Genomic DNA, 22241 nt, shown 5'->3' on the forward strand with positions numbered 1-22241 from the left:
TTTCCGCCGGCGCTGTTTTTGGCGCTGTTTTTGGCTCTGTTTTTGGCTCTGTTTTTGGCTCTGGTTTTGGTTCTGTTTTTGGTTGTTTTTGGTTCTGTTTTGACGCCTCCGCCGCCCCCGCCCCAATTCCGGCTCCTTTGGCTCCTTTGGCTCCTTTTGCTCCTTTTGCTCCTTTTTTCCTTCTCGGCTGTAAAAATCCGCGATTTTTACGGCGGGGCCGCGGTTTTTATTGGTTTGGTTCAGGCACCTCCGTGCGGCTGGGCCCGGCCTCGGAAAGTAGAATAAAGGGAAAGAGAAAAAAAAGAGAGAGTAAAGTAAAATCAAATCAAATAAAATTCAAAAAATAAAATAAAATAAAGTAAAATAAAATCAAATCAAATAAAAATAATAAAATAAAATCAAATAAAAATAATAAAATAAAAAATAAAAATAAAATAAAATAAAATAAAATAAAATAAAATAAAATAAAATAAAATAAAATAAAATAAAATAAAATAAAATAAAATAAAATAAAAGTATTTAAAATTAAAATAAAATAAAAATACGTGAGAGAAAATAAAATAAATAAAAAATATATATAAATGAAATGAATAGAAATACGTGAAATAAAATACATTAAAAATAAACCAAGGTAAAATAAAAAAAATAATTAAAATAAATATATGTATTAAAATTAAAATACAAACACATGAAATAAACTATAGAAAATAAATCTTAAAAAATTAAAATTAAATTACATTACATTACATTATATGAAATTAAATTAAATTAAATTAAATTAAATTAAATTAAATTAAATTAAATTAAATTAAACGAAAAGCAGGAGCATTCCCGGCGCGTCTCCGACCCCCGCGCTCCGGGCGGTTCCAGCCCCTTTTCCAGGCGGAAATTCCGATTTTGGGGTGGGGGCTCCGGCCCCTCCCCCACACCCGGGGGAAGGGCGGGCGGGGGGGAGGGGCGGTCCCGGCTCGGCCCAATCCGGGTCTAACAAAGCCCGGCCCAACCCCCGGGCCCGGATTTAACGGGAAATTCCCTTTTGGGGAGGATTTTATTTAACATTAAACCCCCGCAGCCCCCCTGCTCGGTTTTAATTGAAATTTCCCATTTTTGAGGGGTTTTTATTTAATATAAAACCCCGCCGCCCCCTCCCTGCTCGGTTTTAATCAAAATTTCCCATTTTTCAGGGTTTTTATTTAATATAATCCCCCCGCCGCCCCTCGCCGCTGGGCCCAGCCTCCTGGCAGCTCACCGTGCTGCAGAAAGGAACAAAACTCAATAAATTCTGTGTAAAAAATCCCATTTTGAGCACCAAATGTGGGTTGGGAGCACGACACGTCAAACGCCCGCATGAAATATTCATTATTACCGTCACTATTATTTTCTATCCCGTTATTCCATCATTTCAGGATTTTGGGGATTTTGGGGTTTGGGGATTTGGGGGATTTGGGGGATTTGGGATTTGGGGATTTGGGGATTTGGGGATTTGGGGATTTGGGGGGGGTTTGGGGGTTTTGGGATTTGGGGGTTTGGGGATTTGGGGGTTTGGGGATTTTGGGATTTGGGGATTTGGGGATTTGGGGATTTGGGGGTTTGGGGATTTTGGGATTTGGGGATTTGGGGATTTGGGGATTTGGGGATTTGGGGGTTTGGGGGGTTTGGGGAATTGGGGATTTTGGCATTTTGGGGATTTTGGGAGCACGAGTGAGGTCGGAGCCCCGGGCAGGGAGGGAAAACCCCAAACCCAACGCGAGGGACTCTGAGGGGTGAGCGGGGAGGGCAGGGGGCACAGTCGGGGTCCCTTTCCAGCCTTTTCCAGAATTTTCCAACCTTTCCCAAACTTCCCCAGCCTTTCCCAACCTTTTCCAAAATTTTCCAGCCTTTTCCAGGCTCTTTTCCAGCATTTCCCAGCCTTTCCCAGCCCTTTTCCAGGCCCCTTTTTAGCCCTTTCCCAGCCCTTTTCCATCATTTTTCCCACCCTTTTCCAGCCGATTTTCCAGGGTCCTTTTCCAGTTTTTCCCATCCCTTTTCCGGGCCCTTTTTTAGGCCTTTCCCAATCCTTTCCCATCATTTTTCCCAGCCCTTTTTCAGGGCCTTTCCCCATCCCTCTTCCACCCCTTTCCCAACCCATTCACATCACTTTCCCATCTCTTTTCCATTATTTTCCGTCCCTTTTCCACTATTTCCCACTATTTCCCATTATTTTCCCACTATTTCCCACTATTTCCCACTATTTCCCACTATTTTCCATCTCTTTTCCATCCTTTCCCATTATTTCCCATTATTTTTCAATTTTCCCATTATTTTCTATTTTTCCCATTATTTTCCATTTTTGTTCCATTTTTCCCTTTTTTCCCCATCCCTTTTCCATTATTTTCCATTTTTTCCCTTTTTTTCCCATTTTTTCCATCCCTTTCCCTCCCCGCCGCTCCCCTGCTCCCTCTGCCCGCTCCCGATCCTCTCCCCGTGAATTCCTCTCGCTTTTCCCGAATTTTCCCGATTTCCCCCCAGTTTCGTGTCCCGCCCGCCTCCCTTCTCCTCTCCCAGCCGCGTCCCTCCTTTCTTCATTAAATCCCTTCATTAAATCATTAATTGGACCCCGCCTTCCCCTCCCGGCTCTGCCCGCGGGGATTCCCCGAGCCCGGCCCCGCTTTGCGGATCCCGGGCCCGGATGGCACCGAGGGGAAAAGCCGGGACAGGGGAGATAAACCGGGACAGGGGAGATAAACCGGGATTGAGGGGATAAACCGGGACAGGGGAAAAACCGGGACAGGGGAGATGAACCGGGACAGGGGAGATAAACCGGGATTGAGGGGATAAACCGGGACAGGGGAGATGAACCGGGATTGGGGGGAAAAAACCGGGATTGAGGGACAAACCGGGACAGGGGAGATGAACCGGGACAGGGGAAAAACCGGGACAGGGGAGATAAACCGGGACAGGGGAGATGAACCGGGACAGGGGAAAAACCGGGACAGGGGAGATAAACCGGGGACAGGGGGAGATGAACCGGGACAGGGAAAAAACCGGGACTGAGGGGACAAACCCGTGATTGAGGGGACAAATCGGGGACAAACGGGGATTGAGGGAAAAAGCGGGACTGAGGGACAAACCGGGACTGAGGGACAAACCGGGACTGAGGGACAAACCGGGGACAAACCGGGACAAACCGGGACGGTCCCGCCGCGACCCCGCTCCCGGCATTTGCTCCCGTCCCGTTCCCGGAGCCGGCGGGACCTGGGGAGGGAGAACGGGGAGGAAAGAAGGGGAATCCCGGGGTGGAAATTTCAGGGATTTGGGAAAAAAGCACGGAGAGGAAGCAAGGGAAAAGTCCGGATTAAAATTTCGGGTGTCTCGGCTAAAAGGGGCCTTTTTTATTTTATTTTTCTTTTCTTTTAATTTTTGACTTTTAAAAAATTTTTGATTATTTAATTTTTTTTTCTTTTTAAATTTTAACTCTCAAAAATCAGCTCGTTGGAAAAGCGCCCCGAGCTCCCGGCAGGGAGAAGGGCAGGCGGCAGCCCTGGACAAGAGCCAAACCCCCGCTCGTAAAAGTCACTCCCAGCCCGCGGGCCCGAAACCGCCCGGGAGAACTTTTTACGAGCCCGGACAAAGTCCCGTGCCACTCCCGGGACAAAGTTCCACCCCACTCCCGGGACAAAGTCCCGTCCCGCTCCCAGATAAAATTCCGTCCCACTCCGGATGAAGTTCCGTCTCGTTCCCCCGGGACAAAATTCCGCCTCACTCACGGACAAAATTCCATCCCATTCCGGGACAAAGCTCCGTCGCGTTCCCAGGACAAAGCTCTGTCCCACTCCTGGATAAAGTTCCGCCCCCCCTCCCAGATAAATCCCGTCCCATCCCGGGATAAAATCCCGTCCCGTTCTGGGACAAAGCTCAGTCCCATTGCGGGATAAAATCCCATCCCCATTCCCCGGACAAAATTCCACCCCACTCCCAGATAAATCCCGTCCCACTCTCGGATAAAATCCCGTCCCATTCCAGGACAAAGCTCAGGTCCCATTGCGGGATAAAATCCCATCCCATTTCGGGACAAAATTCCACCCCACTCCCGGATAAAATCCCATTCCATTCCAGGACAAATCCCGTCCCATCCCGGGACAAATCCCGTCCCATCCCGGGACAAATCCCGTCCCATCCCGGGACAAATCCCGTCCCATCCCGGGACAAAGCCCGTCCCCGTTCCCTCCCGTCCCTCTCCCCCGGGCCGCTTTCGCCCGGGTTTAGGCCGAGCTTAAGCCCCAAAGCTCGAGCCTAGAGCTGCTCCAGGCCTGGCCTTGAGCCGCGGGGCTTTGGGAGCGCCCGCAGCGCGCTGGGATCCCAGCGGGGATTTTGGGGGTTTTTTGGGGTTTTTTTTTTGGGTTTTTAGGATCCTTGGGACGGCCGGGATGGGGGGAGCCCCCCGAGCTTGTCCCGGGTGTGCCGAGGATCGGAAATCCCGGGGGGATCCGGGCTCTGCCCTTTGTCCTCCCAAAGGGAATCTGGGGCGGAGCCTCGGGCGGCTTCGGGCAGGGGGAGGAGGGAAAAGGGAGAAGGGAAAAGGGGAAAGGGGAAAGGGAAAGGGAGAAAGGAAAAGGGGAAAGGGAAAAGGAGAAAGGAAAGGGAGAAGGGGAAAGGGAAAAGGGGAAAGGGAAAAGAGAAAAGGGGAAAGGAGAAGGGAAAGGGAGAAGGGAGAAGGGAAAGGGAGAAGGGAAAAGAGAAAAGGGGAAAGGGAAAAGGGAAAAGAGAAAAGGGAGAAGGGAAAAGGGAAAAGGGGAAAGGGAAAAGGGAAAAGAGAAAAGGGAGAAGGGGAAAAGGGAAAAGGGGAAAGGGAAAAGGGAAAAGGGAAAAGGGAAAAGGGAAAAGGGAAAAGGGAAAAGGGAGAAGGGAAAAGGGAGAAGGGAGAAGGGAGAAGGGAGAAGGGAAACGCGGCCGGGGATGGAGAAACCCGGGATGAGCCCCGGAACGCGCGGTTCTGAGCTTTTCTCCCCCCCGGGTTTGGTTTTTTACCTCTTTTTCCGCTTTTTCCGGGATTTTCTGGCTCTGGGCTGTGCAGCGTTTCACACCCTCCACGGCCGAGCCTCCCCGCAAAGTTCAGATCCCAAAGAGCAAAAAAAAAAACCAAAAAAAACCCCCCAAAACTCCATCCCTGCGCTGCTCCATCCGCCGCGCAGAAACCAAATCCATGCGAACGCCCCCAAAATAAAATTTAAAAACCCAAAGTAAAATTTAAAAACCCCAAAATAAAATATAAAAAAACAAAATAAATTTTTTTAAAAAACCCAAATAAAATTTAAAACCCCCAAAATAAAATTTAAAAAACCAAAATAAAATAAAAAAATCCCCAAAACAAAATCTAAAAAAACCCAAAATAAAATTTAAAAAACCCCAAAATAAAATTTAAAAAAACCCCAAAATAAAATTTAAAAAACCCCAAAATACAATTAAAAAATCCTCAAAATAAAATTAAAAACCCCAAAACGAAACAAAAAATCCCCAAAAATAAATTAAAACCCCAAAATAAAATTACAAAACCCCGAGCCGGGATCGGAGGGAGCGTCCGGGCCCGTTTAGCCCCGTCCTGCCCGAGCGGGGGCCTTTTAAGGTCTCTGCTCTTCCTTTGAGGGCTCTCCCCACCCCCGAGCGCTGCCCCTCATATATTATTTTTATTAATGCGCCGGGATTTTTTTTTTTTTCCTTTTCTTCCCCTTTCGAGGAGGAGGAGGAGGAGGGTGGGGGGGGAGGGAGAGGGGGAGGATCGGTGCCGAGGAATTCCGGGACAGACGGACTCGGGGATGTTTTTTTTTTGGGATTAGAGACGTCTGACCTTGGGGTCACGGTCTGGGGGGGCTGGAACTCGAGGCGCGGCTGCCGCGGGTCAAGGGGAGGGAAAACTCACGGAAAAAGGGGAATTTGGGGGAAAAAAAAATCAATTTAACTCCGGAATTGTGGGATGCATACCTGAGGGGGGGCTGCAGCCACAGCCCCGGGATTTACTGCTGCAGAGGCCCCGGCTCTGGGAATCTTCTGGGGGGAAAAGGGGGAAAAAAAAAGGAAAAAAAAAAGGGAAAAAAAGGGAAAAAAGAAAAAAAAAAAGGAAAGAAAGGAAAGAAAGGGAAAAAATAAAAAAGGAAAAAAAGGAAAAAAAAGAAAAAAGGAAAAAAAGGAAAAAAATTTTAAAAGGGAAAAAGGAACAAAGGAAAAAAGGAAAGAAAGGAAAAAAGGGAAAAAGGGAAAAAAGAGAAAAAGAGTAAAAAGGGAAAAAAGGAAAAAAAGGGAAAAAAGGAAAAAAAAGGAAAAATGGGGAAAAAAAGGAAAAAAGGGAAAAAGGAAAAAAAGAAAAAAAGGAAAAATGAAAAAAAGGAAAAAACAGGAAAAACAGGGAAAAAAGGAAAAAAAAAGGAAAAAAAGGAAAAAAAAGGGAAATCCCAGCGCCGGGGAGGAGGGAGGGGAGCGAGGAGGAGAATCCCCCCAAAAATGAAAGCGGGGTGGCCCCAGAAGGGCTGGGAGGGGGATTTGGGGAGCCACCCTCAGCTCCGTGCCTCAGTTTCCCCCTGGAGCAGCAGGGAGAGGGGCCGGGGAGCGCCCTGGGCCCGGGCGTGGGGAAAAATCGGGAAAAATCGGGGAAAAATGGGGGGAAAATGGGGGAAAAGAGCAGGAATTGACAGAGAGGGGTTCGGGATCGGGCAGAGGAGCGGGGCTGGCGGGGGGACGGAAAAGGGTGTGGGAATGATGGGAATGGGATGGAAAGGGATGGAAAAACAATGGGAAAGGGATGGAAAATAATGGGAAAGGGGCGGAAAATGATGGGAAAAGGGGTGGGAAATGATGGGAATGGGGTGGGAAAGGATGGGAAGGGAGTGGGAAATAATGGGAATGGGAAAGGGGATGGAAAATATTGGGAAAGGGATGGAAAATATTGGGAAAGGGATGGAAATATTGGGAAAGGGAATGGGATGGAAAAGGGGATGGGAAAGGCCCAGGAGACGGCTGGGAAAGGAGATGGGAAACAGGCTGTGAAAGGTTGGGAAAAAATGTTAGAAAAGGGCTGGGAAAGGGTTAAAAAAGGGCCCGGAAAAGGCTGGGAAGGGGCTGGAAAATGCCTGGAAAAGGGATGGAAAAGAGATGGGAAAGTTTGGGAAAGGCTGGAAAGGGTGGGGAAGTTTGGGAAAGGGTGGGGAAGTTTGGGAAAGGGTGGGGAAGTTTGGGAAAGGGTGGGAAAAGGGTCGGAAAAGGCCGGAAAGGGACCCCGACTGTGCCCCCTGCCCTCCCCGCTCACCCCTCAGAGTCCCTCGCGTTGGGTTTGGGGTTTTCCCTCCTGCCCGGGGCTCCGACCTCACTCGTGCTCCCAAAATCCCCAAATCCCCAAACCCCAAAATCCCCAATTCCGAAATCCCCAAAATCCCCAAATCCCCAAAATCCCCAAATCCCCAAATCCCCAAATCCCCCAAATCCCCAAATCCCCAAAATCCCCAAATCCCCCAAATCCCCAAATCCCCAAATCCCCAAATCCCCCAAACCCCCAAATCCCCAAAATCCCAAAATGCCAAAATCCCCAATTCCCCAAATCCCCAAATCCCCAAATCCCAAATCCCCAAACCCCCAAAATCCCCAAAATCCCAAATCCCCAAATCCCCAAAATCCCCAAAATCCCCCAAATCCCCAAATCCCCAAAATCCCCAAATCCCCAAATCCCCAAATCCCCAAAATCCCAAAATCCCCAAATCCCCAAATCCCCAAATCCCCAAATCCCCAAAATCCCAAATCCCCAAATCCCCAAAATCCCCAAATCCCCAAACCCCCAAATCCCCAAAATCCCCAAAATCCCCAAACCCCCAAAATCCCCAAATCCCCAAATCCCCAAATCCCCAAATCCCCAAACCCCCAAATCCCCAAATCCCCAAATCCCCAAATCCCCAAATCCCAAACCCCCAAATCCCCAAAATCCCCAAATCCCCAAATCCCCCCGCACCAACCTCTCCTCATTTTCCCCATTTTTATCCACCCACAGCTCCCAAAATCAGCGTTTTTGGGGCATTTTTAAGGCGGTTTCTGCGGGGAAAGGGGAACGAGGAGCGCAGGAGGGGTTGGAAATTCAGGATTTTGTAATAAATCCCCCCCGGGAGGGACTCGGAGGGGTTTTCCTGCCCAATTCCCGGCCTGGAAAAGGCTCGGAATGGTGGGAAGGGCCGGGAAGGACCCGAGCGGCGCTAGAGGGGAGCCCCGGGCTCGGCTAATTAACGAGCCGCAATTAACCCAGAGCGGGAGGAGCTCGGGGCCGGCGGGCAAGGAGGGAATTCCCTCCAATTTTTGGGGAAAAGGGCAGGAAATTCAGATTTCAGGCATGGAAATCTCCTGAGCGGGAATGTCCCGACCGCCGGGAGGAGCCGCGGTCAGGAAGTTCCTGAGCTGCTGGAAAATGGAAATTTGATTTCAAGAAATATTTGTGTTCACAAATGAATTTGTTTTATTTTAATAAATTTTATTTATTAAATACAATTTTTATTTAAATAAATAATTTTCGGGCTGGCAATTCCAGCCCTAAAATGAGGGGGTTTTGGATTTTTTGGGATGGGAATTTCTCATTTCTGCGGGTGTGGGAATTCCGGCGTTAAGGAAGGATTTTGGGATTTTGGGGTGGGAATTCCAGCCCCAGAGAAGGATTTGAGGGATTTTGGGGGTGGGAATTCCTGCTCCAAAGAAGGATTTTGAGATTTTGGGATGCGAATTCCAGCCCCAAAGAAGGATTTGGGGATTTTGGGATGGGGAATTCCAGCCCCAAAGAAGGATTTTGGATTTTGGGATGGGAATTCCTGTCCCCAAAGAAGGATTTTTGGGATTTTGGGATGGGAATTCCTGTCCCAAAGAAGGATTTTGGGATTTTGGGGTGGGAATTCCAGCCCCAGAGAAGGATTTTGAGATTTTGGGATGCGAATTCCAGCCCCAAAGAAGGATTTTGGGATTTTGGGGTGGGAATTCCAGCCCCAGAGAAGGATTTTGAGATTTTGGGATTGAGAATTCCAGCCCCAAAGAAGGATTTTGGGATTTTGGGGTGGGAATTCCTGTCCAAAGAAGGATTTTTGGGATTTTGGGGTGGGAATTCCAGCCCCAGAGAAGGATTTTGGGATTTTGGGGTGCGAATCCCCCGCCCTCCAGGAGAGGGCAATCCCGGGCTGGGCCGAGCCGAGCCAGGGATGCTCGCGGGGGTTTTGCGGCTCCTTCCGGCAAAAGCTCAAATTTCGGGGAAATTTTCATGGGAAAAGTGCTGAAATGGAAAGGCAGATGGGGCAGAATGCCGGGAGTTTGGGGTGGGTAAAACGGGGCGGATTTCATCGAAGGAAAAGAACTGAAGTAAAAATAAGCTGAATTTAAAATAAAGTGAATTTAAAAGAAACAGAATTAAAAATAAAGTGAATTAAAAAGAAACTGAATTTAAAAGAAATTGAGTTTAAAAGAAACTGAATTAAAAAATAAACTGAATTTAAAATGAGCAGAATTGAAAAGAAACTGAATTTAAAATGAGCAGAATTGAAAAGAAACTGAATTAAAAAGAAACTAAATTTAAAAGAAGCCAAAATTAAAAATAAACATAATTTAAAATTAAGGTGCATTTAAAAGAAAATTAATTAAAATTAAGCCAGAATTAAAAATTACCAGGACCACCAGGAAACGCTCCCGGCTCGAGTCCCGCGGTGGCGGAACAGGAACAATAAATCTGATTTTGTTCTTTCCCGCAGGAAATGCTCGCGGCTCGGGCCCCGCGGTGGCAGAACAGGAATAACAAATGTAATCCGATTTTTTTTTGTTCACAGGGAAATGCTCGGGACCGCGTCCCGCGGCGGCCGAGCAGGGGACAATAAATCCAATTTTGATTTTTTCGCAGGTAAATGGCAGAGAGTCGCGTTCCTTGTGGCAGAACTGGGACAATAAATGGAATTTTTTTTTTTTTTTTGCACAGGTAAATGGCAGAGACGCGCGTCCCTCTGTGGCAGAACTGGGACAATAAATGGAATTTTTATTTTTTTTTCGCAGGTAAATGGCAGAGACGCGAGTCCCGCGTGGCGAAACGGGGACAATCGATGGAATTTGGGTTTTTCCCACAGGGGGAGCGGGGACAATCGATGGAATTTGGGGTTTTTTCACAGGGGGAAAGGGGACAATCGATGGAATTTGGGTTTTTTCCCACAGGGGGAGCGGGGACAATCGATGGAATTTGGGTTTTTCCCACAGGGGGAGCGGGGGACAATCGATGGAATTTGGGTTTTTCCCACAGGGGGGAACGGGACAATCGATGGAATTTGGGTTTTTTTTCACAGGGGGAATGGGGACAATCGATGGAATTTGGGTTTTTTTCACAGGGGGGAAAGGGGACAATCGATGGAATTTGGGGTTTTTTCCACAGGGGGGAAAGGGGACAATCGATGGAATTTGGGTTTTTCCCACAGGGGGAACGGGGACAATCGATGGAATTTGGGGTTTTTTCCACAGGGGGGAACGGGGACAATCGATGGAATTTGGGGTTTTTTTCACAGGGGAACGGGGACAATCGATGGAATTTGGGTTTTTTTCACAGGGGGAACGGGGACAATCGATGGAATTTGGGGTTTTTCCACAAGGGGAACGGGGACAATCGATGGAATTTGGGGTTTTTTCACAGGGGGAACGGGGACAATCGATGGAATTTGGGTTTTTTCACAGGGGGAGCGGGGACAATCGATGGAATTTGGGTTTTTCCCACAGGGGAAAGGGGACAATCGATGGAATTTGGGTTTCCCCCCCGGAGGCTCTGCCGTTCCGGGCCGGGGCAGCACCCGCGGAGAGCTCGGGGGGAGGGACCGGGGACCCCGCAGGGTTTGGGGTGACCCCACAGAGATTCGGGGTGTCGCACACAGCCCTTCTCCATCCCATTCCCAACCCTTTCCCATTATTTTCCATCCATTTTCCATCCCATTCCTTTCCCCTTTCCATGCCTTTCCCATTATTTTCCCATCCCTTTTCCATCATTTCCCATCCCATTCCCATCATTTCCCATCCCATTCCCATCCCATTCCCATTATTTTCCATCCATCCATCCCATCCCACCCCATCCCATCCCATCCCACCCCATCCCATCCCACCCATCCCATTATCCCATCCCATTATCCCATCCCATCCCATCCCATCCCATCCCATCCCATCCCATCCCATCCCATCCCATCCCTTTCCCTTTCCCATCTCTTTCCCAGCATTTTCTATCCATTTTCCATCCCTTTCCCTCCTTTTCCATCCCATTCCCATTATTTTCCATCCCTTTCCCGTCCTTTCCCATCCCTTTCCTATCCCATTCCCATCATTTTCCATCCCTTTCCCACAATTTTCCCTCTTTTTCCATCCCTTTCCCACCCTTTCCCACCCCTTTAAAATTCACAAATCCGCCAAAAATCGGATTTTTTGGCACAGAGCTGTGTTAAAAATACCTTGAAATCCACAAATCCGCCAAAATCGGGGGGTTTGACACCGAGGTGCGTTAGAAGTACCTTTAAAATTTACAAATTGGCCAAAAATCGGAATTTTTTTTTGCGTGCTCCCACCAGGGCTGCTTTGTCACGAAGCTGGAGGCACCGAGGTGCGTTAAAAATGCCTTTAAAATTACAAATCGGCCAAAATTGGGGTTTTTTTGGCACCGAGGTGTGTTAAAAATATGTTTAGAAATTACAAATCGGCCATAAATTGTTTTTTTTGGCACCGAGGTGTGTTTAAAATTTACAAATTGGCCAAAAAATGCGGTTTTTTTGGCGTGCTCCCCCTTTTTTCACAGAGCTGGAGGCACCGAGGTGCGTTAAAAATTTAAAAAAAATTACAAACCGGCCAAAAAAATCGGATTTTTTTTTTTGCGTGCTGCTGGCTGGGGACGTTGAGCATTCCCAGCATCCAAGAGCTGACCCCTGGGGAAAATCGGGAGGGATGGGAAAGAAATTGGGATTTATGAGCGCTGGGGACACAGGTGGGAAAGTGATCCTGGGGCCGAAGGAGGAGCCAAAATCGGCGTTTTTCATGTGGGTTTGGGCTTAGGGTTTGGAGAAATCCAGAGCGGGGGAAACAGCCTGGATGAATTGGGGTGAAAAATAAAAAAATTGGGGGAAATTGGGTTAAAAAAGGGAAGGGAAGGGGAAGGGAAGGGGAAAGGGAAGGGAAGGGAAGGGAAGGGAAGGGAAGGAAGGGAAGGGAAGGGGAAGGAAGGGAAGGGAAGGGAAGGGAAGGGAAGGGAAGGGAAGGGAAGGGAAGGAAAGGGAAGGGAAGGGAAGGGAAAGGGAAGGGAAGGGAAGGGAAGGGAAGGGAAGGGAAGGGAAGGGAAGGGAAGGGAAGGGAAGGGAAGGGAAGGGAAGAGGAAGGGAAGGGAAGGGAAGGAAGGGAAGGGAAGGGAAGGGAAGGGAAGGAGGAAGATCCCTCAGGCCATTCCCAATCCTGTTTCCCGCGATTCCAGGCACTCCCAGCCCCTGAACCCTCTGGGATCCCATTCCCGGGATGATCTCTGGGATCCCATTCCCAGGATATTCTCTGGATCCCATTCCCGGGATGTTCCCTGGATCCCATTCCGGATGTTCCCTGCATCCCATCCCCATTCATTCGGGATTCATTCCGGATTTATTCCGGATTTATTCTCTTTATCCAGCCGGGAAAAGCTCGGCCCGGGTGGAGAGAAGGAGATCCCTGGATCCCATTCCCGGGCTGATCCTGGATCCATTCCCGGGATGTTCACCGGGGGAGCACCGGAGATCGCTCCCATCCTCATTCCCAGGATGATCTCTCCCATCCCCATTCCCAGTTTCCCATTCCCATTCCCAGTTTCCCGTTCCCATCCCCATTCCCAGTTTCCCATTCCCATTCCCATCCCCAATTACCCATTCCCATTCCCATTCCCATCCCCATTCCCATTCCATCCCCATTCCCATCCCCATTCCCAGTTTCCCATTCCCATTCCATTCCATCTCCCATCCCATTCCCATTCCCATTCCCTCCATTCCCATTCCCATTCCCATTCCCAGCCCCACTCCCAGCCCCTCTCCTTCCCTGCAGTGAGCCGAGCTTTTCCAGCTGGATAAAGAGAATTAATCTTGAATGATCGCGAATAAATCCGGAATAAATCTTGAATGAATCCCAAATTAATCCTGAAGAAATCCGGAATAAACCCTGAATAAATCCTGAATAAATCCCGAATAAATCCCAAGTAAATCCCAAATAAATCCCGAATAAATCCCGAGTAAATCCCGAGTAAATCCCAAATAAACCCTGAATAAATCCCGAATAGATCCCAATTCCTGCCCCTTCCCCATCTCACGGCTCTGCCCGAGCTCGGCCCCAGCAGCTCCGGATCCTGCCGGGGTTTGGGGATTAATTTGGGGGATTTGGGGAATAATTTGGGATTTTAGGAGGAGGAATCGGCTCCAGGGGGAATTTGAAGAGGAACAAAGGGGAGAAGGCACGAGACAAAAAAAATAATAAAGTTTATAAAAATAATAAAGGGTAAAAGTGATAAAGGGTATAAAATGATAAAGGGTATAAAATAATAAAGGGTATAAAATGATGAAGGGTAAAAAATAATAAAGGGTATAAAATAATAAAGGGTATAAAAATAATCAAGTGCATAAAATGATAAAGTGCATAAAAGAATAAATGTTGTCAAATAATTCTATTATATGGTTATGTATTTATTTTATTTTTTATTATATTATTTGATGTAATTTAATTATTGTTTAAAACCCTTATACTGTATTTTATTCTATTCTAATTATTTTCATTTTTGCTTTATTAGTGTGGTTTTATTTTTATATTCTGCTTTATTCCTAAACTTCCTTTTGCCCCGATTATTTCATTTATTCTCCATTATTTTGCTCCCAAACGAGCAGGAGGAGCCTTTGAGCTTTCCCAAACCCCACACCGAGCGATTTCCTGGAGCATTTTGTGGGAATTTTGGGGGAATTTTTATGGATTTCCATCGAGGTAACCCCGGAGAGGAGGAGCTGCTCACCCGGCACAAAAATCCCGATTTTCGAGCCGCTTTTGGGGGGGATTTTTGGTTTTTAGAACCAAAACCATCACGGAATGGTTTGAAAAAAACCCAATTTTTTCGCTGTTTTATTCAGTGGCTGGAACCATCCCTGAGCCCATGCACGGAGATTTCCGTGAAAAAAATTAATTAAAATTAAAATTAAAAGCAAGGGGATGAGTCCTAAAGGAAATAATAAATAATGAAGTAAATAATTAAAGAAATAATAATTTAAAATACATCTTTAGAAGGAAAAAAAAACCCAACAGCCTCTGAAAAATTTCTGCCGAGGTGACCTCGGGTGCAGCCGAAATTCTCCAATTTTCGGGAAAATTTGGGTTTTTAAAGGGTTTTTCCCCCTCCCAGCGGGGATTTTCGGGATCCTTTTGCCGAAAATCTTTAGGAAAAATCGTTTTTTTTCTCCTAATTTCACCACCGGCCTCCCCGCGCGGAGGAATCGAATTCTTTTTTTGTTGTTGTTTTTATTTTTGCAGTGAAGCCGCGGGATGCGGCAAAATTCAAATATTCATCCTCGCCTTTCTGCCTGCTCATTAATCACCCTTTAAATCAAAAAACGGGGTTTAAAAAATGAGTTTATTGATCCGAGTAAAGCCCGAGAAGCGCCTGAGATGAATTGAAAAACGCCTCTTTTTTTTTTATTTTTAAAAAAAACCTCTTTTTTTTTTTTCCCTGCGGGTTGCGGCAGCCCGGACTGCGGAGTTTTGAAATTAAAATTCAGCGCACGGAGCCCTGCAGCAGGAGCGGAGCGGGAACCGAGAAACGCAGCGGAAATCCTGCCCGGAAAATCCAAATATTCCTCCCCTGGATGGGATTTCTGAGCAGCAGGGGGGAAAAAACGCCAGGAAAAAGCGAATTTTTGGGGTTGTTTTTGGGAGGTTTGGACCTCGTGGGGTGGGAGCCGGCGCGGCTGTGAATAATAAATTTATTCCGGGGGTTTGGGGGTTCTAAAAATCTTTAATTTTGTGAGAAGCGATAGAATAATCCAGCAGAGAGAGGGGAGAAAATGGATTTCAGTGGGGGAAAATAAAATCTGGCTCGCCTTTGTGCAGAGCTGAAGGCGGGGTTTATCAAAATAAAACTGCCTGGAAGGTTTTATTTAAATATTGGATTTTAAATTTGTCGGATGTGCGGTGTTGTTATCGCTGAAATTTAATTAAATTTAAACCATAATTTAGCTCCAGGAGCTCTCCTGGTTTGTTATCAGGTCTGAAGGGACGAAGTGGCATCAAAAATTCGGGGGAAATCGGCAATAATTCCAATTTGGAATGGACGGAGGGGACAAAAAGGGGAGACCCTTTTTGTAAGGAATGAAATGAAATATTCGGGGTTTATTTTAGGGGCTCGGATTGGGGAAAAACGGGGGTAAAAAATGAGCTTTTGGTGACGTCGGGCAGCTCGCACATTAAAAATTCGGGGGGAAAAATCAGCAATAATTCAAATTTTGAACAGACGCAGAGGACGGGAGGGGAAAATGAAATTTTGGGATTGTTTTAGGGGCTGAATTGAGGAAAAAAACGAGGTGAGGGGGGAAAAAAGGAACTTTTACGGGGCAGGCAGAGCAGGCTGAGGTCGCCGTTAATGACAGCCCAGGAATGTTTACGGCGCGGGCTCAAGTTCAATGACAAAATCCTTTGAAGGGGAAAGGGAAAGAGGGGGAAAAACCTGAAATAAAACTAAAAAAAAAATAAAAAAAAAAAAACCCCAGGCAGACTTTGTGCGCTGGGAATGAACTTGGACAAAAGAGAGGAGGGGGAGGGAGAGGGGCAGGGAAAGGCGCGGTGGGGCCAGCGCCGCCCGGAGATGGGGGTTTGGGGGGTTTGGGGGGTTTGGGGGGGTTTTGGGGGGTTTGGGGGGTTTTGGAGGGGGATTTTGGGGGATTTTGGGGGGAGTTTGGGGTGTTTGGGTTTGGGGGAAATTGGAGAGGGGCTCGGTGGTCCCAGCGCCTCCCTGAGATGGAGGATTTGGGGGGTTTGGGGGGATTTTGGGGGATTTTGGGGGTTTGGGGGGTTTTGGGGGATTTTGGGGGGAGTTTGGGGTGTTTGGGTTTGGGGGGAAATTGGGAGAGGAGGGGAGAGGGGCTCGGTGGGGCCAGCGCCTCCCTGAGATGGAGGGTTTGGGGGGTTTTGGGGGTGTTTTGGGGGTTTTTGGGGATTTTGGGGGGTTTTGGGGGATTTTGGGGTGTTTGGGGTTTGGGGGGAAATTGGGAGAGGAGAGAGGAGGGGAGGGGAGAGGGGCTCGGTGGTCCCAGAGCCTCTCTGGGGAGATGGAGATTGGGGGATTTTGGGGGGTTTTGGGGAGGTTTGGGTTTGGATCTGGAGGAAATTGGGGAGAGGAGAGAGAAGGGGAGGGCTGGTTTAGCTCAGGATTTGGGGCTGGTTTAGCGATTTGGGGCTGGTTTAGGTCAGGATTTGGGGCTGGTTTAGCTCAGGATTTGGGGCTGGTTTAGCTCAGGATTTGGGGCTTGGTTTAGCTCAGGATTTGGGGGCTGGTTTAGCTCAGGATTTGGGGCTGGTTTAGCTCAGGATTTGGGGCTGGTTTAGGTCAGGATTTGGGGCTGGCTTAGCTCAGGATTTGGGGCTGGTTTAGCTCAGGATTTGGGGCTGGTTTAGGTCAGGATTTGGGGCTGGTTTAGCTCAGGATTTGGGGCTGGTTTAGGTCAGGATTTGGGGCTGGTTTAGCTCAGGATTTGGGGCTGGTTTAGCTCAGATTTTAGGATGATCTAGCCCAGTTTTGGTTCTGGTTTAGCCCAGGTTTTGGAGCTGCTCTTTCCCGAGTTTTGGCTTTTTTTAAGCCCAGATTTGAGCTTTTTTTAAAACCAGGTTTTGGGGCTGCTCTTCCCCAGATTTCCGTGCCACTGTGCCTCAGGTTTGGGGGCTTTTCTAGGCCAGATTCGGAGCTGTTTTAACCCAGATTACGGCTGTTTTATCCCAGGTTTGGAGCTGTTTTACCCCAAATTCGCGGCTGTTTTAACCCATATTTGTGGCTGTTTTATCCCAGATTTGTGGCTGTTTTTACCCCCAGATTTGTGGCACTTTTACCCCAGACTGGAGCTGTTTTACCCCACATTCGGAGCTGTTTTGCCCCACATTCGGAGCTGTTTTGCCCCACATTCGGAGCTGTTTTGCCCCACATTCGGAGCTGTTTTGTCCCATAATCGCAGCCGTTTTAGCCCGGGTTGGGAGCCGGTTTAGCCCGGTTTTTTAGCGCTGCTCTGGCCCGGGTTTTGCGAGTCTCAAGTTCAACGGCAGCGGGGAGGGGGGAGCGGGCCCGGCTCCTTCCCGGCGCTTTACGAGGCTGTCGGGCCCTCCCCGCCTTTGCTGGGGCCGCCGCGAGCCTTTACAGCCCTGCCCGGGCTGCGCCCCCTCCCCTGCCGGCTGCGCCCCCCTCCCCGGCCCTCCCCTCCCCCGCCCTCCCCTCCCCCGCCCTCCCCTCCCAGCTGCGCGCTCCGCAGCCCGTGGGGGCGGGGAGGGCACGGCTCCCAGTCTGAGCCACGGCTCCCAGTCTGAGGAATGGTTCCCAGTTTGAGGGATGGTTCCCAGTTTGAGGGATGGTTCCCAGTTTGATCCCTGGCTCCCAGTCTGAGCCACGGCTCCCAGTTTTGAGGGATGGCTCCCAGTCTGAGCCACAGCTCCCAGTTTGAGGGATGGCTCCCAGTTTGATCCACGGCTCCCAGTCTGAGCCGCGGCTCCCAGTCTGAGGGATGGCTCCCAGTCTGAGGGATGGTTCCCAGTTTGATCCCTGGCTCCCAGTTTGATCCCTGGCTCCCAGTCTGAGGAATGGTTCCCAGTTTGAGGGGATGGCTCCCAGTGAGGGCCACAGCTCCCAGTTTGATCCACGGCTCCCAGTTTGTGCCACAGCTCCCAGACTGAGGGATGGTTCCCAGTCTGAGGGATGGTTCCCAGTTTGAGGGACAGTTCCCAGTCTGAGCCACAGCTCTCAGTCTGAGGGATGGTTCCCAGTCTGAGCTCAGTTTCCCAGTGTGGTCCCTGGCTCCCAGTTTGAGGGATGGCTCCCAGTTTGAGGGACAGCTCCCAGTTTGATCCCTGGTTCCCAGTTTGATCCATGGTTCCCAGTTTGAGCCACAGCTCCCAGTTTGTACCATAGCTCCCAGTTTGAGGGATGGCTCCCAGTGAGGGCCACAGTTTCCAGTTTGATCCACAGCTCTCAGTTTGAGGGACGGTTCCCAGTTTGAGAGACGGTTCCCAGTTTGATCCACGGCTCCCAGTTTGATCCCTGGCTCCCAGTCTGAGCCACAGCTCCCAGTTTGAGGGACAGTTCCCAGTTTGAGGGATGGTTCCCAGTTTGATCCCTGGCTCCCAGTTTGAACCCAGTCTCCCAGTCTGAGGGACGGTTCCCAGTCTGAGCCACAGCTCCCAGTTTGATCCCAGTTTCCCACTGCTCTGTGGCTTTCCTGCTGGTTTGGGGGTACTGGGAAAAGATCTCTGGGTGGAAAATAGGAAAAAATAAAAGAATGGAGGGGAAAAAATAGAAAAAACCCTTTAAAATAGAGAGGAAAAAAAACCCACTTAAAATAGAGAAAAAACCCTTTAAAATAGAGAAAAAACCCTTTAAAATAGAGAAAAAACCACTTAAAATAGAGAAAAAACCCTTTAAAATAGAGAAAAAACCCACTTAAAATAGAGAAAAAACCCTTTAAAATAGAGAAAAAACCCACTTAAAATAGAGAAAAAACCCTTTAAAATAGAGAAAAAACTCACTTAAAATAGAGAAAAAACCCACTTAAAATAGAGAAAAACCCCTTTAAAATAGAGAAAAAATCCCTTTAAAATAGAGAAAAAACCCTTTAAAATAGAGAAAAAAATCCCTTTAAAATAGAGAAAAACCCCTTTAAAATAGAGAAAAAAATCCCTTTAAAATAGAGAAAAACCCCTTTAAAATAGAGAAAAAACCCCTTTAAAATAGAGAAAAAACCCACTTAAAATAGAGAAAAAACCCTTTAAAACAGAGAAACCCCCATTTTTCCTAACAGGATGAGCCCCGAGCACGGCGGGAGCGACCCTTCCCAAAGCCATAAATCCAGCGGGATGGGCTGGGGTTTTATGGGATTATTTTAATTTTTGTTTTTATTTCCTGTCCTTCGGGGACGCGCCAGGCTCGGGCAGCGCCGCCCCTGCAGACCCGCGGGAATTGGGGGGAGAAAGTTCAATATTGGTAAAATCGGGGGGAAATGGGCGGGTTTGGGGTTTTCATCCCTCCCTCAGCCCAGAAAATCCAAATATCCCCGAGAATGGGGGGAAAGGGGACCCGGGGCCGGGATTGTCCCGCTGGGGCAGAAATTTTAAAAAATCAATTTAAAAATTTAAAAAAAAATTAAATTTAAATCAATTAAAAAAAATAAATAAATAAAAAATAAATCAATTGAAATCAATTTTAAAAAATCCAAGTGGGTTGGGGAAAATCGGGGATTTTCAGCGGGATTTGGGTGGGGAGGAGCTCCTGGATTCCCCCGCCCCAAAAATCCCTTTTCCTGCTTTTTTTTAGGGGATTTTTCGCTGAGCGGCGCGGGGCGGGGTTTTATGACGTCACACCTCGGAGAGCCCGGCCATTGGCTGTTCGCCTCTCTGGGGTTGTGACGTCACCAGGGAAAGGCTCCGCAGGGAGGAAAAATCTGGGGGAAAAAAGGGGGAAAAAAGGGGAAAAACCCAAGGGGGAGCGCGGCCGGGGAACTTCAAATGTTCAATAAATCCTTTATTAAACAACAAAAAAAATAACATTATTTGGGGCAAAATGCGGTTTGAAAGCTGGGATTTGTAAAAGAAGGAAAAGGCAGAGGGAATAAGGCGGATTTTGAGGGGGAAACCGTTGGAATTTATTCGCCTGTTCAGAGGTTTTTTTAGGAGTTCCAGGCGGGTTTAAGGGGGAGCCGCTGCCCTGAACAGCGAGGTGCGAAACAAAGAAATGGCCAGGGTGGAGCTGGAGCTTCCCTGGCCCTGGGAAGAGCCGAGGGAAATTAAATGAAAATTTTAAAAAAATAAAAATAAGAATAAAAATAAATTTAAAAATTAAAAGTAAAAGTAAAAAAAAAAAAAAAGAAATAAAAATAAAAACAAAAACAAAAACAAAAACAAAAATAAAAATAAAATAAAAATAAAAATAAAAATAAAAATAAAAATAAAAATAAAAATAAAAATAAAAATAAAAATAAAAATAAAAATAAAAATAAAATAAAGTAAATAAAAATAAAAATAAAATAAATAAAAATAAAAATAAAACCAAAAATAAAAATAAAAATAAAAATAAAAACAAAAACAAAAACAAAAACAAAAACAAAAACAAAAACAAAAACAAAAACAAAAACAAAAACAAAAACAAAATAAATATAAAAATAAAATAAAAATAAAAACAAATTTTAAAAAAGGAAATCCCAATATATTTAACTTATATATTGAATTTCACCCCATTTTTTCTCCTCTCCGACACCAACCCAAATAATTTTGTTTTTACCTGGGAATTTCTCCCAGTGCATGAGAGGTGAAAAACCTGTGCTAAAAAGGCAAACCCCAAATTTATGGGGTACAAATCCAGGGATTTCAGCACAAACCCCAGCGGGGTTTAAGGGTGTACAAAACACCAGCGGTGGAAATGGATTTTTTGCGGGTTAGGAATGTTTACACGCCTTTTTCCGAGTATATTTTTACCATTTTTATATATCCACACCGGCTACAGCGCCTTTAATCGTGCATTTCTACACGGCAGAATAATAATAACACAGAAAGTCGCAAACACAAAAAATCGCGGGGGGCAAAAAGAGGGAAAATAACGCTAAATATGTGCAGGTGCATACGGAACTTTTATACATAACCGCTCGCAGAAAAGGAAAAAATTAAAATAATAATAATAATATAATAATAATATAATAAAAGTAGTACGTGCCTTTATAAATGGTGCCTACACCGGGCTTAGCATGTCCTGTACATTCAATTTTTAATTCACACGCGGTTAATTGATTGATTTATTCTCCCCCCCCCCCCCTTAATTGATCATCCTGCCCGAATTTGGGAGGTTTTTGTTTAAAAATCGCTTTTTGTTGTTGTAAAACCCCGAATTCTGCCGCAGAGCAGAGGCGGGGGGGCGGGTCTGGGGGGAATTCGGGGGGTTTGGGGTCTTTGGAGAGCCCTGGAGGTGTCGGGCACGGGGGGGGTCCGTCCTTTGGGGGGGCCGGGTGACAAACGGGGGTCCCGGGGACAAACGGGGGGTCCCGGGGACAAAAGGGGGGTCCCGGTGACAAAAGGGGGTCCCGGTGACAAAGAGGGGGGGTCCCGGTGACAAACGGGGGGGTCTCGGGGACAAACGGGGGTCCCGGTGACAAAGAGGGGGGTCCCGGTGACAAACGGGGGGTCTCGGGGACAAACGGGGGGTCCCTTTCACTCCCCGGGGAACAAAAGGGGGTCCCGGTGTCCCTGTGACAAACGGGGGGGTCCCGGTGACAAACGGGGGGTCGCAGTGTCCCCTTCACTCCCCGGGGGACCAAAGGGTGGTCCCGGTGCCCCGGTGACAAAAGGGGGGTCCCGGTGACAAACGGGGGTGGCCGTGTCCCCTTCACTCCCCGGGGGACAAACGGGGGGTCTCTGTGACAAAAGGGGGTCCCGGTGTCCCTGTGCCCCACGGGCATCCCTGTGCCAGGCGGGGGGTCCCGGTGCCCCACGGGGGGTCCCTGTGCCACGCTGGGTTCCCGGTTTTGCCGGTGCCACGGGGTTCCTGGTGCCCCGCGAGTGTCCTGGTGCCCCAGGGGTTCCCGGTGCCCCACGGGGGGTCGCGGTGCCACGCTGGGTTCCTGGTTTTTCCCGCTGCCCTCACGGGGGATTCCCGGTGCCGCGGGAATCCCGGTGCCCTTCGGGGATCCCTGTGCCCCACGGGGATCCCTGTGCCCCACGGGGGTCCCTGTGCCCCCACGGGGATCCCTGTGCCCCACGGGGGTCCCTGTGTCCCGCGGGGGGTCGCGGTGCCTCATGGGGATCCCGGTGCCACAGGTGTCCCGGTGCCCCGCAGGGTTCCCGGTTTTCCAGGTGCCCCACGGGGGATTCCCGGTGCCACGGGGGTCCCTGCGCCCCACGGGGGTCCCTGTGTCCCGTGGGGGTCGCGGTGCCCCATTGGGGATTCCCAGTGCCCCGCGGTGTTCCCGGTGCCCCGCAGGGTTCCCGGTTTTCCCGGTGCCGAACGGGGGTTCCAGGTGTCC

The sequence above is a fragment of the Passer domesticus genome, chromosome 27 (genome assembly GCF_036417665.1).
Source record: "Passer domesticus isolate bPasDom1 chromosome 27, bPasDom1.hap1, whole genome shotgun sequence".
Lineage (NCBI taxonomy): Eukaryota > Metazoa > Chordata > Aves > Passeriformes > Passeridae > Passer > Passer domesticus.